Source organism: Poecilia reticulata, chromosome 1, assembly GCF_904066995.2.
Source record: "Poecilia reticulata chromosome 1, P_reticulata-male-v2, whole genome shotgun sequence".
Classification (NCBI taxonomy): domain Eukaryota; kingdom Metazoa; phylum Chordata; class Actinopteri; order Cyprinodontiformes; family Poeciliidae; genus Poecilia; species Poecilia reticulata.
The window spans coordinates 28,504,582-28,516,771 of NC_088830.1; the positions used below are offsets into that span (position 1 = coordinate 28,504,582).

The following is a 12,190-nucleotide window of genomic DNA, read 5'->3' on the forward strand; positions in this document are numbered from 1 at the left end:
CAAGATGAAAAGAAGGCTCTTTTCCCTTTTGGTGATTTGGTCCGACAGCGCCACAGTCATAAATTTTACTGACTGCAGGGGAACATCGAGAATGGGAAACATGTGTGTCACTACTTCAGACGCAGAAAAGTGGAATATACGGATGCATTCACTTGTATTAAAGGTCTCGAGTGGCTGCTGCTACGTAAAATCAATTAAATAAACAAACTGAGGAGGAACGATATCTTCCAAGACTGGTCTGGAGCTCCCGCAGCTCCTCCTAGCCCGACAACAAGGCATGAAACCAAAACAGGTGAATGAAAAAAGATAAGACTGAAAATGCAAATATAAAAAGCTGAGGAAGAGAGAATGTCAAGAGATTCATAACTATTCAAACATAAGAAAAAATATACATGTATTCGTCATCATATGGTAGAGAGCGTGCTGATTCGGCAACAAAGACGGAGACCAACACAGCCAGAAAAGGAAAAAACTGTTTAAACTGAAAGCATTAAGCAGCAGCTACCACATGTTTCGATCTGTGACTGAATGTGTGTGTGTGTGTGTGTGTGTGTGTGTGTTTGACATGCAAAAACATGTTTGTGAGTCCAACAAGAATCACAGCAAATCCGTTATCTGACCAAAGATGCATAGCAGTGCATAAAAAAAAAAAAGCATACATGTCTGGGCAGGTCTGTCTCTGACACACACACACACACACACGCAGACAGGTCACACACACCCTTCCTGTAAGATGACCCCACAGCCTGTTGGGGGTTGTAACCTTCGCTTACCCGACACAACCTCACAAAAGAGCTGAGTGGAGGGAGCAGGGGTGGTGGGGCAGAAGGAGGGGGGTCTCCTCAGCGTATAGAGGGCATCTCTGTTTGTTCTCCCAGCTTTTCCAACACAGCTGAATGTCTATGATTTTCCTCAGCAGATTAATGTCCGGGGTTATCATTCTGTCTGATCCCTCTCCACTCGGGCTGCATCCACACATGCACTGCGGCTGTGAAAACGCTGGCTGTTATGATCTCAGTCAGAGGATTCACCTGAGCATCCAGTCGCTCACAGCTCCCTGGGCAAAACTCGCCTCGTCTCGCCTTACTCTCTCTCCTGTGAATCTACACTTTCCTCAAGGCATGCTAGTAAAGTTTGCAGCAAGTCAGATAAAAAGTGTTTTATATATTCAAAAAAAATATTAACGTTTATTAAAAAATAAACTCTGTTTTGTAGTTGAGAGTAATTTGATCTGAGTGAATTTCTTACGTATGTTTAAGTCATTATTTAATGACAAACTCAGAAAAAACTGACTGTACATCATGATTCATTGTTTTTAGACTAAAACGTAACTTCTTTTCGTAAAGATAACTTTTTAAAACATATTTTCTTAATTTTATCTTCTCCAGTTACCCTCGCTTTGGTTTACTTTAAATCATTAACATCTACAAACCCATAAAAAAATAAAAAGAAGTTTCTGTTTAGTTGCAAAAAAGAAGTGTTAGATTTTCTGTGTAACAGTTTGAATAAGCAACACATAGAAACATGGATTTTAGTCTATAGCTCTAACTTCTTATGCAAAACAAAGAACTATTGATCTTCAGTCCTGGACTATACTGCAAACATTGCTGACAGGAAAACAAAGAAATACACGAATGCATTGTAAATGCAAAAAACAACAAACAGTATGCAACTAAAAAATGTTTTCTGAGCACCACTGTGTTGAAACATGCATAATTTAAGACAAGAAAGAATTAGATGTGAAAATAATCTGAGGAATATGGGATGTAAGGAAATATGGGTTTATGGACAATATGAAATGTGGACTACGTAAACTGGAAATGACTCACATGGTTTAAACTAATTGGCTACTGAATATTAAACATCATGCATTATGGCCACTACATATGGTGCAACAAAGAACTGGCATTTTTTGCAAAGCTTTCATAAATGTGTGTGTAGATGAAATAAAGGTTTGCTGAAGTAAAAACAATGAAAACTATTTGCCAATAATATAAACGTTCATGTTTTAAAAAAGTACTGATATGAGCCGACACCATCACACACACCATCAAGTAGGAGTGTGTGTGATGGTGTCACACACACACACACACACACACACACACACACACACACACACACACACACACACACACACACACACACACACACACCACAACCTGGTGCTCATGGTTCCTTTTCCCATTACGTCAGTCTTTATTTCCCAGAGAAGCCAGATAAAACCACAGAGGAGCCAGGCTGTACTGAACATGTCCTCTGGCTGTGTGTAACGACACACACACACACGCACACACACACACACACACACACACACACACACACACACACACACGGTGCCATAAAAAGTATTTGACCCTCAACAGATTTCTTTTGTTTTTGACTTTTTGTCACACTTCAATGTCTCTGACCAAACATATCTATAAATGAGATAATCTGAGTGCACGTAGAACCCAGTTATTGAATTAATGCACCGTTTATTAAGGGGAAACGGCTTTCAAAACCAGCCTCACTCAAACTGAAATAAACTGAGTTAAATCTAATAGCTGGTTGCACCATGTTACAGCAGCTACCATCAAAACTGCTGAGGCTTTTGTTTAATGCGACATCACAGCATCTGATTGGATTCACATCTGGTTTACCACACCAATCCTTTCTTTCTTATTAGCCATTCAGAGGTGGAGTTGTTGTGTTTTGTATCACTGTCCTGATGTATAAAGGCAGCTTAACTTTAAGGCACAAAAATCCTTTAGCGTTTCTCTTTTAGGAGGAAGCAGAATTAATGACCTTTGCCAGATGTGAGTCGGGACTCTGTGTTGTTTTTAGTCGGCACAGGTTTTGGCCTCAGATCTCTCCTCATGAAGGCCATTTTTATTGCCGAGTGTCTTTTTTATTGGTGAATCAAGAACACTAAAACTGAGGCAAATATTCAGTGGTGTCTTGATGCGATCCAGGAGTGAGTACAGTAGGTCGGCCATTTCAAATTTGAGTCATCCGTGCTGGTTTTCACTGTGGTTCAGAAGCATCACAGACCTCACAATTACCTTTTTACATTATGGATGACCTGTAGCATCCTCTTTATGAGACAACAACACAGTGTCTTCAGTCAGAGGCTTACTCAGGATAGCTGTAATACAGACGGCTACAGGAGATATTTCTACAACTTGGATAATATAAGTTAAAACAATGTTTAAATTCTTTTAGGGGAAGTATTTCTGAATTGAATTTAGAACTTTCAGAACTGAGAGCTGCTTGTAACTGATGTGTTGATTCTTTAGATTAATTAACCTGCTTTACTGACATTTTGATTGCACAGAACTGGCAGTGATCTGGCCTGGGTGTGGTTGTTATAAAATGTGGTTAGTCAGTTAATTTATTATTTAACAATTACAGTTTCATGTAAAAAAATAAAAGAAAAAAAGTTTGGTTTGGATGGCGTTTTTCCTTGAATAAATTTAATAATTAAAAACGGACTATTGTATTTACTCTTGGTATGATATTTAAATATATTTGTCGATATGAAACATTAAAGTTTTTCAATTTAATCTGCATTTATATGTGCGATGACCATCATTCTGCCTTGCCTCTGGTCACTTCCTGTCTTCAGAAAGAGTTTCATCACATGCAGTCTTGTAGAGCTGGCTGATTGTGACACTTATCTGCTCATCTTGTCCCCCTTCAGCTGCACTTTGTCTTGCGCTACCTTGTGACATCTGCAGGAGTGATGTCTGACATAATGCAGTTGCAGACCACCATAATCCAGTGAGTGCAGCTCTCTAGATAAGGACTTTACCATCACACAGACACTCTGCTTTTATCTAAGGTGGGACATTTTATTAAAGAGCCCGATTCATAGCGGTATGCTCCATGCAAGATAGCACCGGGTCCGGTTAAAAGAAAGAGGGGATTAAGCAGCTGAAGAAACGGAGGAAATAAGGAGAGAAGTGAAATAAGGAGGATGAGAGAGACAGGAGGAGCAGCAGAGAGCGAGAAGAGGAGGTGTGTTTGCAAACCATCTGGACTCGGTCTCTGATAAGAAACACTTTGTCAGCAAGCACCTCATCACTCACGAGCTTCCTCTTTTCTCCCTCTCTTAGCTTAGTGTAAACTCCTCCGAATCTGTTTGGAAACCTCCCTGCTCTCATATCGTGCGGTCCGAAAGCGGAGGGAAACAGTGTTGCAACTTTATGGTGGAATAAATAAGAGCAAGCAAACATCAAAAAAGGTAAATTTTTCTAATTTACTCTACAAAGAACAGACATGGGAAGACGTGTTCTGAACATGGAGAGCAAAGGAAATGTTTGCTTCCTTCAACCTCCCCCGTTTGTCCACTCAGTACAAAGTTCTTCAAAGCAAATGTTTACTGCTACATAATCTATGTAGTTTTACTGAGCATGAAGCAACATCAATTAAATTTGGAGTACTTTGCATTTATATTTATTTATTTCATTTTGCCAAAGTGCACCACAGAGAGCCACAGAAAGTCATTTCTGCTTGTTGCCTTCATGCTTTAGAAGTATGTGCTTTTTCGGCGCTCATTTATAGATTATTGATTAATATATTGCATGTGATTGCTTGTCAATTGTTTATAGTCATTTTGAACTTATCACTCTTAGGTATATATATATATTTACAAACTTTGTATTTATTACCTAAGATTTCCCCTTTGGGATCAATAAAGTATATTCTATTCCATTCTGTTTTTAATACATACTTATTAAGAATGTACAAGAACAATTAGTTGCTGTATTACTACTCACTGTATGCAGTTACAAAAAGGCTCTCGCTCGTCTTTTTGCTTCTTGTTGCAGCAGAAAGTGAGCAGACGTATCCGTCACCTACAGGCTCTCCACACCGAAGCAATACAAGAATGCCTGGTAATGTTGATATGTAGGAGCTTGAAGGCCAGCATTCCTCTTTTGAATCAGCAGGACTGAAAGGGTTTTGGGTTTCCGTTGAAAGACATCAGCAGCGGTGAGTGAGCGGTGGAGCTATGAAAAGTCAAATGTGAACAGGTTCTGCTCAAGTACCATCCAGTGTTTGAATATTAAAGTCATTAAAGTTGTCAGTGATAAATGATTTAGTTTGCAAGTTATCAAGTTCTATAATGCCTTTTAATTTGCAGAGGCTAAAACAATAAGTTTATTTTGAGATATCTTTGGGAAGTAGAAAATCTTTTGGACTTGTTCAAACTTTTTCAACACGTCTCCTGCAGGGAAATGCTTTGTTCAAACATGATGGGAATGTTTAAATGTCTCAAATATTAACCAATAAATGAATCCTATGTTTCCAATCTACTGAAGTATCAAAACCAAATCTGAGATGGTTAATAATATAAAGATGTTTACATTACAAAAACTTGCTTTATTTATGGCACCATGATGTTTATGGTCTGTTTTTTTTTTTTTTTAATTAGATGTATTACTTTTCCCTTTTCTTTAATTTTGAGACAAGATTGTTCCGTTTTCTGCTCTGGCATTTGTTTATTGAATACATCTGTGCTTTCTTCACAAATCTCTGAACAGCAATTAAAATAAATCTTTTATGAAATGCTTAAAAAATATTTCAGGGTTGCTGGTGAAGGATGGGAGCATGCAGACTCCCAGCTCATCACAGATGTGTGTTCTCCTGAATTTAATTTATATTTATTTAAAACCGGAAATTACCAAAACGGTCAAATATTACTTTGCTTGTTCATTTTTGTCAGAACTTGGATATCTGTATGTCTGAAATTAATTTTTGAAAAGCATCTTTTATGTTATACCTATTTTGTTTCTTATCGTTTGTCATATTTATGTCAGTTTCTTTATTCTTCCAGTAAACCACTATGACTGTCTTCGTCTGGTTGCCACTGACGTCCTGCAAAATAGTTCTTCTCATGTTACCATTTATTATTATTGCCATCAGTAATTAGTTACTAACAAAACGCATAAATGTGCTGTATTAAACAGAGTGCTTCTTAGATTACTTTTATGGCTTCAAAGATTTTAAAAAAGGTCAATTTGTATTTAGTAAAAAAATAAAATTATTTTGTGGAAAACTGACATGTATACCATGTTATAGCAGCAAATATGGTCAAAACCTTGTTTAAACAGCCCATGAGAGCTGATCTAAAAAATAAAACCTTGGCTCGGTGTGATTACAAAACATGAAGAAGATGCAGCAATTGATAGAAAACATTCAGATTCTGGTGCCTTTTCTGTTGTTGTAAGATTAAAACCCAGAGCGCTGCCAGCAGTGCACCAGAACCGTTTGATTCGTGGTCCAGCTCAGCTTTAGTAAACAAGATTATACAACAGCCAGCAGAACCCGCATCAAGGCTTCTCCAGCTCGGCCCGGCATCGCTCTCCTGGGATGTCGTTCAGGTCTCCTGCTCCTCCACCGCTCAGGCCTGTTACCAGGCGTCTGTGCTGCTCAACAATAATGTTATACAGCAGATCGACGTTCAATATACAACTACTCAAAAAGTTTCTGTCCCACCAACGGTAACGCAATCCGACAGAAAGGAAACCCACAAAGTTTTCCTTCCAAGGACGAGCCGCCTTCTTGCATTCATTCCTTAACTTCCGCTTCAAAGCGGTGTCCTTGCTCTGATGACTTTCATCATCGTTCTGGCTTTGAAACCTAAACACACACACACACACACACACACACACATACAGATTCCTATATTGCAGACACTCAATCTATCTCACACATCCCTCTCAAAGGCCTCGTTGCTAGGAGATCATGCTCTATTTGTGGAGAGAGAGCTACAGAGAGACATAGAATTAGTTGTGTGTGTTTGGGGGAGGTGGTGGGGCGCATGCATGGTTAAGCATTGTGTGTGTGCTTGTGTGTGTGTCAGAATGAAAGAGTGCAGGAAAAGTGCAGGAATGAGAAATCGAGAAGAGTCAAGTTACTTAAAAGCAGACCGACTCTCATGATGTAAAGTACCTTCACACACACACACACACACACATATATATAATCAGTCAGCATATAAGACAGGTAGCCCGTTTCTCCGGCCTTGACCAGAAACACAAAGCTGTTCACCACAATGTGTGTGTTCCCCCGCGCATGCATGGCTGCTCATGTGAACATGTACATATATCCGTGTGTGTGTAGCGGTGCTGGGATCCAGCAGGTCATATAATGGTTGGCTAGTCACATTGTCTGCCTCAGTGGTCAGTTTTTCACACACACACTGTCCCTTTAATCTGCAAATACATCTATAATAATCTGATAAAGCCTCAGGATGGAAGAAAAAAAAGAAGAATAATCTGAAACGCTAGGATACACACACACACACACACACACACACACACACACACGCACACACACGCACACAGTGTGTTTCAAACCTTTATCTCTCCGTGAATACACACGGAACTGAAAAACATTCATCCAAAATGTAATTTTGTTCTTTCAGCATTCTAAACCCAAACTGCCAAGACAAGTGTTTAAAAAAGAATTTACTAAATGGAAATTAAATAAAAATGACAATATATTAGCCAATATAGCATTTTGAGAAAATTGTTTGGACTATGACAATTTAGTCAGAGAAAGCACTATGGAAAAGCATTTGGAAAAAGAAAGTCAGCGTAATTAACAATTAGGTTTCATTTATTTCAATTAGAAAGGACAGGATTATAACAGGACTGCATTTTATTGAGCTGCTGCATTCGAGTAAATCAGAATTATTTAGGCTGAGAGAGTTTAAAACAAAGTAAAACTGCTGCACTGAATTAAACTCATTTAGGAGGAATTCCACTGTTTTTACATTTAATCAATTTAATACTTTTCGTTAAAGAGACGTTAGAAAGACTTTAAATGCATCTTGTGTGACGAATAAAACTGAACTTGAAGTAAACAAGTCAGTCTTATCTACAACAACTAGAAGTAACTAAGATTACTTCTAATATGAACAGGGAATAAACTGGTGTAATAAACAAAAAACTACAGACTACAAAAACATGGAAATATTAGCTTTCACCCAACTCCTCATCTTCATATCAAAGCTGTTGCCTTGGAAATCAATAATTCAGCCTCAGTTGTGGGTTGAAATGGAGTCAGGTTCTCAAAAATGTAAAAAAAAAAAAAAAAAAAAAAGTAAACACAATGATCCTGCACATAATACTTTCTAGCATTTTTACAGCAAACTTCTGAATAAAGTACCTAAAAACTATTTTATCTGTTTCCAAGATTTCCCTCAATTAAATAAAATATAGTTATGGTTGTATTTCTTTGTTAAAGCAATTTTATGCCACACAGATATTTAACTCCCTTAATAACTACACATTATAACCTTTTTAGATTTCTGGGTAAATGTATGTAGATGACAATTATGAGCTCACTTCTGGACTCTTGTTTGGTATAAACAAACTGATCATTGCAAAAAAAAAAAGAAAAGAAAAAAGAAAAACCCTGAAAAAAGAAGCTCCAATATAACACAGGTAGAAGTGTGCTGCTGAACATTAGTGGTGCCATTTCAGAGTGTTCTTTTTCTCATTAGTTTTAACCACTAGTGGAATGTAGCAGCTGTCTGTGCTGCCTGACTGACTGCATTGTGCTGCACAGGGGTTGGTCTGAAACTCACACAACTCCTAATCCACTAAAACATTCCAGAAAAGCTAAAAAAAGAAATAAAAAAATGCTTCAAAATGTTCAAAGAATTCAATTTGAAACATAGAAAAAAAACAACTTATGCTTTGTGATAATACAACTGAATAGAAAAAAGCAAACATTTTACTTTATTACTTTATTAAATATTTTTGTGCTATTGTGAGCCAAGAACATGCAGTAATAACACAGTAAGGAGATAAATCTTTTTAAACCTCACCTCATCATAATGAATCGTCAGTAGAAAGCGGTTATAACTGTGTGCAGTAATATTCAGATGTTTTAGTGAGCAGTCCCTCTCAAAGCCTCTAAGTCATAAAAGCTGGAGACGTGAAATTATTGCAAAACAGAAAATACATTGACACAGAACATATTTAAGGGACCAGAAAGCAAATACTTTACTTGAACTATTATACATATTTTTATGTATATGCATTTTTATGTAAAGGATGTAAAATTTTACTGCTCCCTTTCGTCTTATCATCCCTAAAAACCCTGCAGGAATCTTAACCAGTCGCACATGTTCCTGCCTCCACCACTGTCTGTGCCCTCCGTTCTTTACGGTCTGTCCATCCACAGTTTTTCAGCATGTTTCCTCTCACAGTGACAGTTTAATTCCTTTAATCCATCACCCACTTCCTCCTTTGCTATGTCACACACACACACCAAACACACACTCACACCCTCGTGTCTCAATGAAGCTTGTAATTTTTTAATTTGTTGTACAAAACTTAATGTGTGTGTTATATATGGGAAGAAGGAGAAAAGAAAAAGAAAGAAAGTGATGTCCTCAACACACACACACACACAGCCACGCACACACACACACTTCCACCAAACTAGAGAGAGTGGTGGTGGAATGCAAATCTCTGTCTGGAAGTGATTAGGCAAAAAGCAAAAGCCCATCTTCTCTTTCTGTGTGTGAGTAGCAGCACAGAGTCCCGCCAACCTAACCGTCACCTCACCCCTACGAAACACACACACACCATCATCATCATCAAGCCTTTCAGAAAACACAAGGACTAAAAGCCGAAGCGTTAAATTGTTCCGATGGCAAATCAGGTCGGCTTAATGCACCTTTTACTATTACTCTGGCACACACTGGGTGACAGATCAAAACTTTTCAATTCATTTCTGTCATACAGAAGCCAAAAATACTTCCATAAATTACATTACGGAAACACAATTTACTTTAACTTTAATCTTAATGTGATCTATGAGACTTAGGTATGCCTTCCTTGTTCATTTTCACTCCAGATAATAGCCACACAAACCCAAAGATTAGAGAAATTTGAACTTCTGAAGGAAGTCTTGTGTTTTATGCCAAGTTTGCTCATTATAAGACTTTTCAGCTAAAATACTTTTTCTCTGCACTCTATCATCCAGAAAGCATGATAAAGTTTTAACTTTATACTTTAGGCTACTGCAGTTGTTTGACGAGCAGCGCCTGCGGCCAGCATGTTGGGATGCCTTCTGTCGGAGATGAAACAAAAAGCCTTGATTTACTAACATTATGGAAACTCCAACTGGCTTTCCTGCCTTCTACTCTAATGCCCACGCAAAGGCTGAGGTGTGTGTGTGTGTGTGTGTGTGTGTGTGTGTGTGTGTGTGTGTGTGTGTGTGTGTGTGTGTGTGTGTGTGTGTGTGTGGCAGAAAAGCAATGCGGAAGATTGCAACCTCAAAAAAGTAGGTTTCCATTTCAGGAGGATGAAAAAAAAAAAAAAAGTCTTTTTCGGAGAAATGTCTTCTCGGCTAAAAAAAAAAAAAAAAAAGTGGACACAGTGATGTGGAGAATTCAAAGTCAAAGCGAAGGCGACGTGAAATGAGACCAAGTGTTCTTTTGAAGGTATAATTGAATTAAAAGTGTCTGCTTCTTGTTCAGTGTTATCATCTAGAGGCAACCCTGTCCTGAGGACAGATCTGACCTTTAAAGGCTGACGTGAAACTCTCTGTTGGTGTGAATTCAGTGCTGCTGCCTATCTTCAGCAAAGAGCGTCACACTAGTGTAATTCATCAGGCCTGCTGCAATCCACAGTGGCCAGTTATTTTACCAGGACAATCCCCCCTCAGCCCTGATCTGGAGCTGCTCGAAGGAAACCTGGAAACTATGCCGTCAACAACATGTTGAAACCTGGATTGAAAAACGGGCCGTTATGGAGGATTAACTTTCAGTTTGGATTGGCAGGAAAATACAACGAGGGAAAAATAACCAGCACTGAAAAACATCCCAGCATCCTACAGTCTTTAAGACAGGAGAGGAAAACCTGGTGAAAACAGAAATCAGAGAAAGAATTTAAAAAACACAGATTCTGGGAAAAAAAAAGCTTTTCTCCTTTTCATTGCTTCTTTGTTTTCCGACTTTCTTTCTGCCATTATTTCAACACACTCACACACTCACTCGCCGTGTTGTTTCGTCAATGAGTTTACATTCAGTCAGTGAATCCACACAATGACAGTCAATTGACTAGAGACCAAGCAATTTCCCAAGGCATGCAGGCACACAGATTGGCATCACACACACACACACACACACACACACACACACACACACACACACACACACACACACACACCGCCACCGTGCAGCTGGAAGAAAAGGGAAGGAAGAAAATTGAATTGGGCTGTGTGTACCTTGTCTGTGTAAGTACTCCAGTTTAAAGGGTTAAAGCTTCCAGAAACATAGGATCCTTTCAGGCTCGCGGGGGCACACGCAGGACCCGAGTGGCTGAAGAAAAAGCAGGAAAACACCTCCGTCTGTCTTCTCTGGTTGGCTTTTCTTCCCTCCCTTCTTTTTGGAAGAGACAAAAACGCACAAGCCTTGCGCTTTTCTTTTCTTCTTTCTTTCCCTTTTCTTGAAATTTTCTTTACGGTCGCTCTCACTTCTGATGTTGACTCTCCTCCGTCTCTTCTCTCACTTCTTTCTCATTCTCTCCGATCCATGTAAGGGATGAAAAAGGAAAACCGGTGCAGGAAAAACTACACCACGCTGCTGCTTTCTCCTCCTCAAACACCACGCTATTTTTTTTGTTGTTCTTTTTCTTCTTCTTCTATGTCAGCTGAAGAAAACGGTTCCCCGCTCCTCACGCGCACGCGCCTGAGCGTTTGTGAGTCCCGCGTCCTCGCGTGCTTTTTGGCACCTCTGCCGCGTGTGCGTGCACCTTGTCTTGCCTGATCCCTCGCGCCCTCTCTCTTTACCTCTCCGGTTCCAAAGCTCTCTGCTGGCAGAGCGAGGGAGAGGGCGGGGCCACGGCAGAAGCAGGAGGATATGATTGGCTAGTTGAACGGAGTGAGGGCGGGGATTTCTGCGCTGTGCTTTCGGAGACTGAAGGTGAAGCTGCGAGGTGGAGGAGGGCACTCCCTCGCGATGCATTCCTCGGCTCTGATCTCCCCCACCAGTTTCATGACCGCGTCTCTAAAAAGCAGAGCAGCTACACCTCCCAACCGCCTTCGCCCTGCACACGATCCCTCTCTTTCCTCCCGGAGCCAGAAAATGTGCGCACAGCTCCCCGTATTCTGGTGTGTGGTTGCGTGCCTGAAGGCGTGCGTGCACTGGCGGTTTGAGGCAGCTGTATAAACTCAACGTACTCAGGAT

General features: G+C 39.6%; 1 protein-coding gene across 16 annotated transcripts in view; it reads right to left on the minus strand.

Moving 5' to 3' along the window:
• The window catches only part of tenm3 (teneurin transmembrane protein 3), a 588,369-nt gene that overhangs the window by 181,486 nt on the left and 394,693 nt on the right, over positions 1–12,190 (minus strand). Inside the window, exon 1 of one of the 16 annotated variants that reach the window (XM_081610750.1) lies at positions 11,230–12,092. The exons of the other annotated variants lie outside the window; for them this stretch is intronic. The gene's annotated coding sequence lies outside the window, so the exon portion shown is untranslated. Of the gene's footprint in view, positions 1–11,229; positions 12,093–12,190 lie in introns of those variants that run through there. 16 annotated transcript variants of the gene reach the window in all.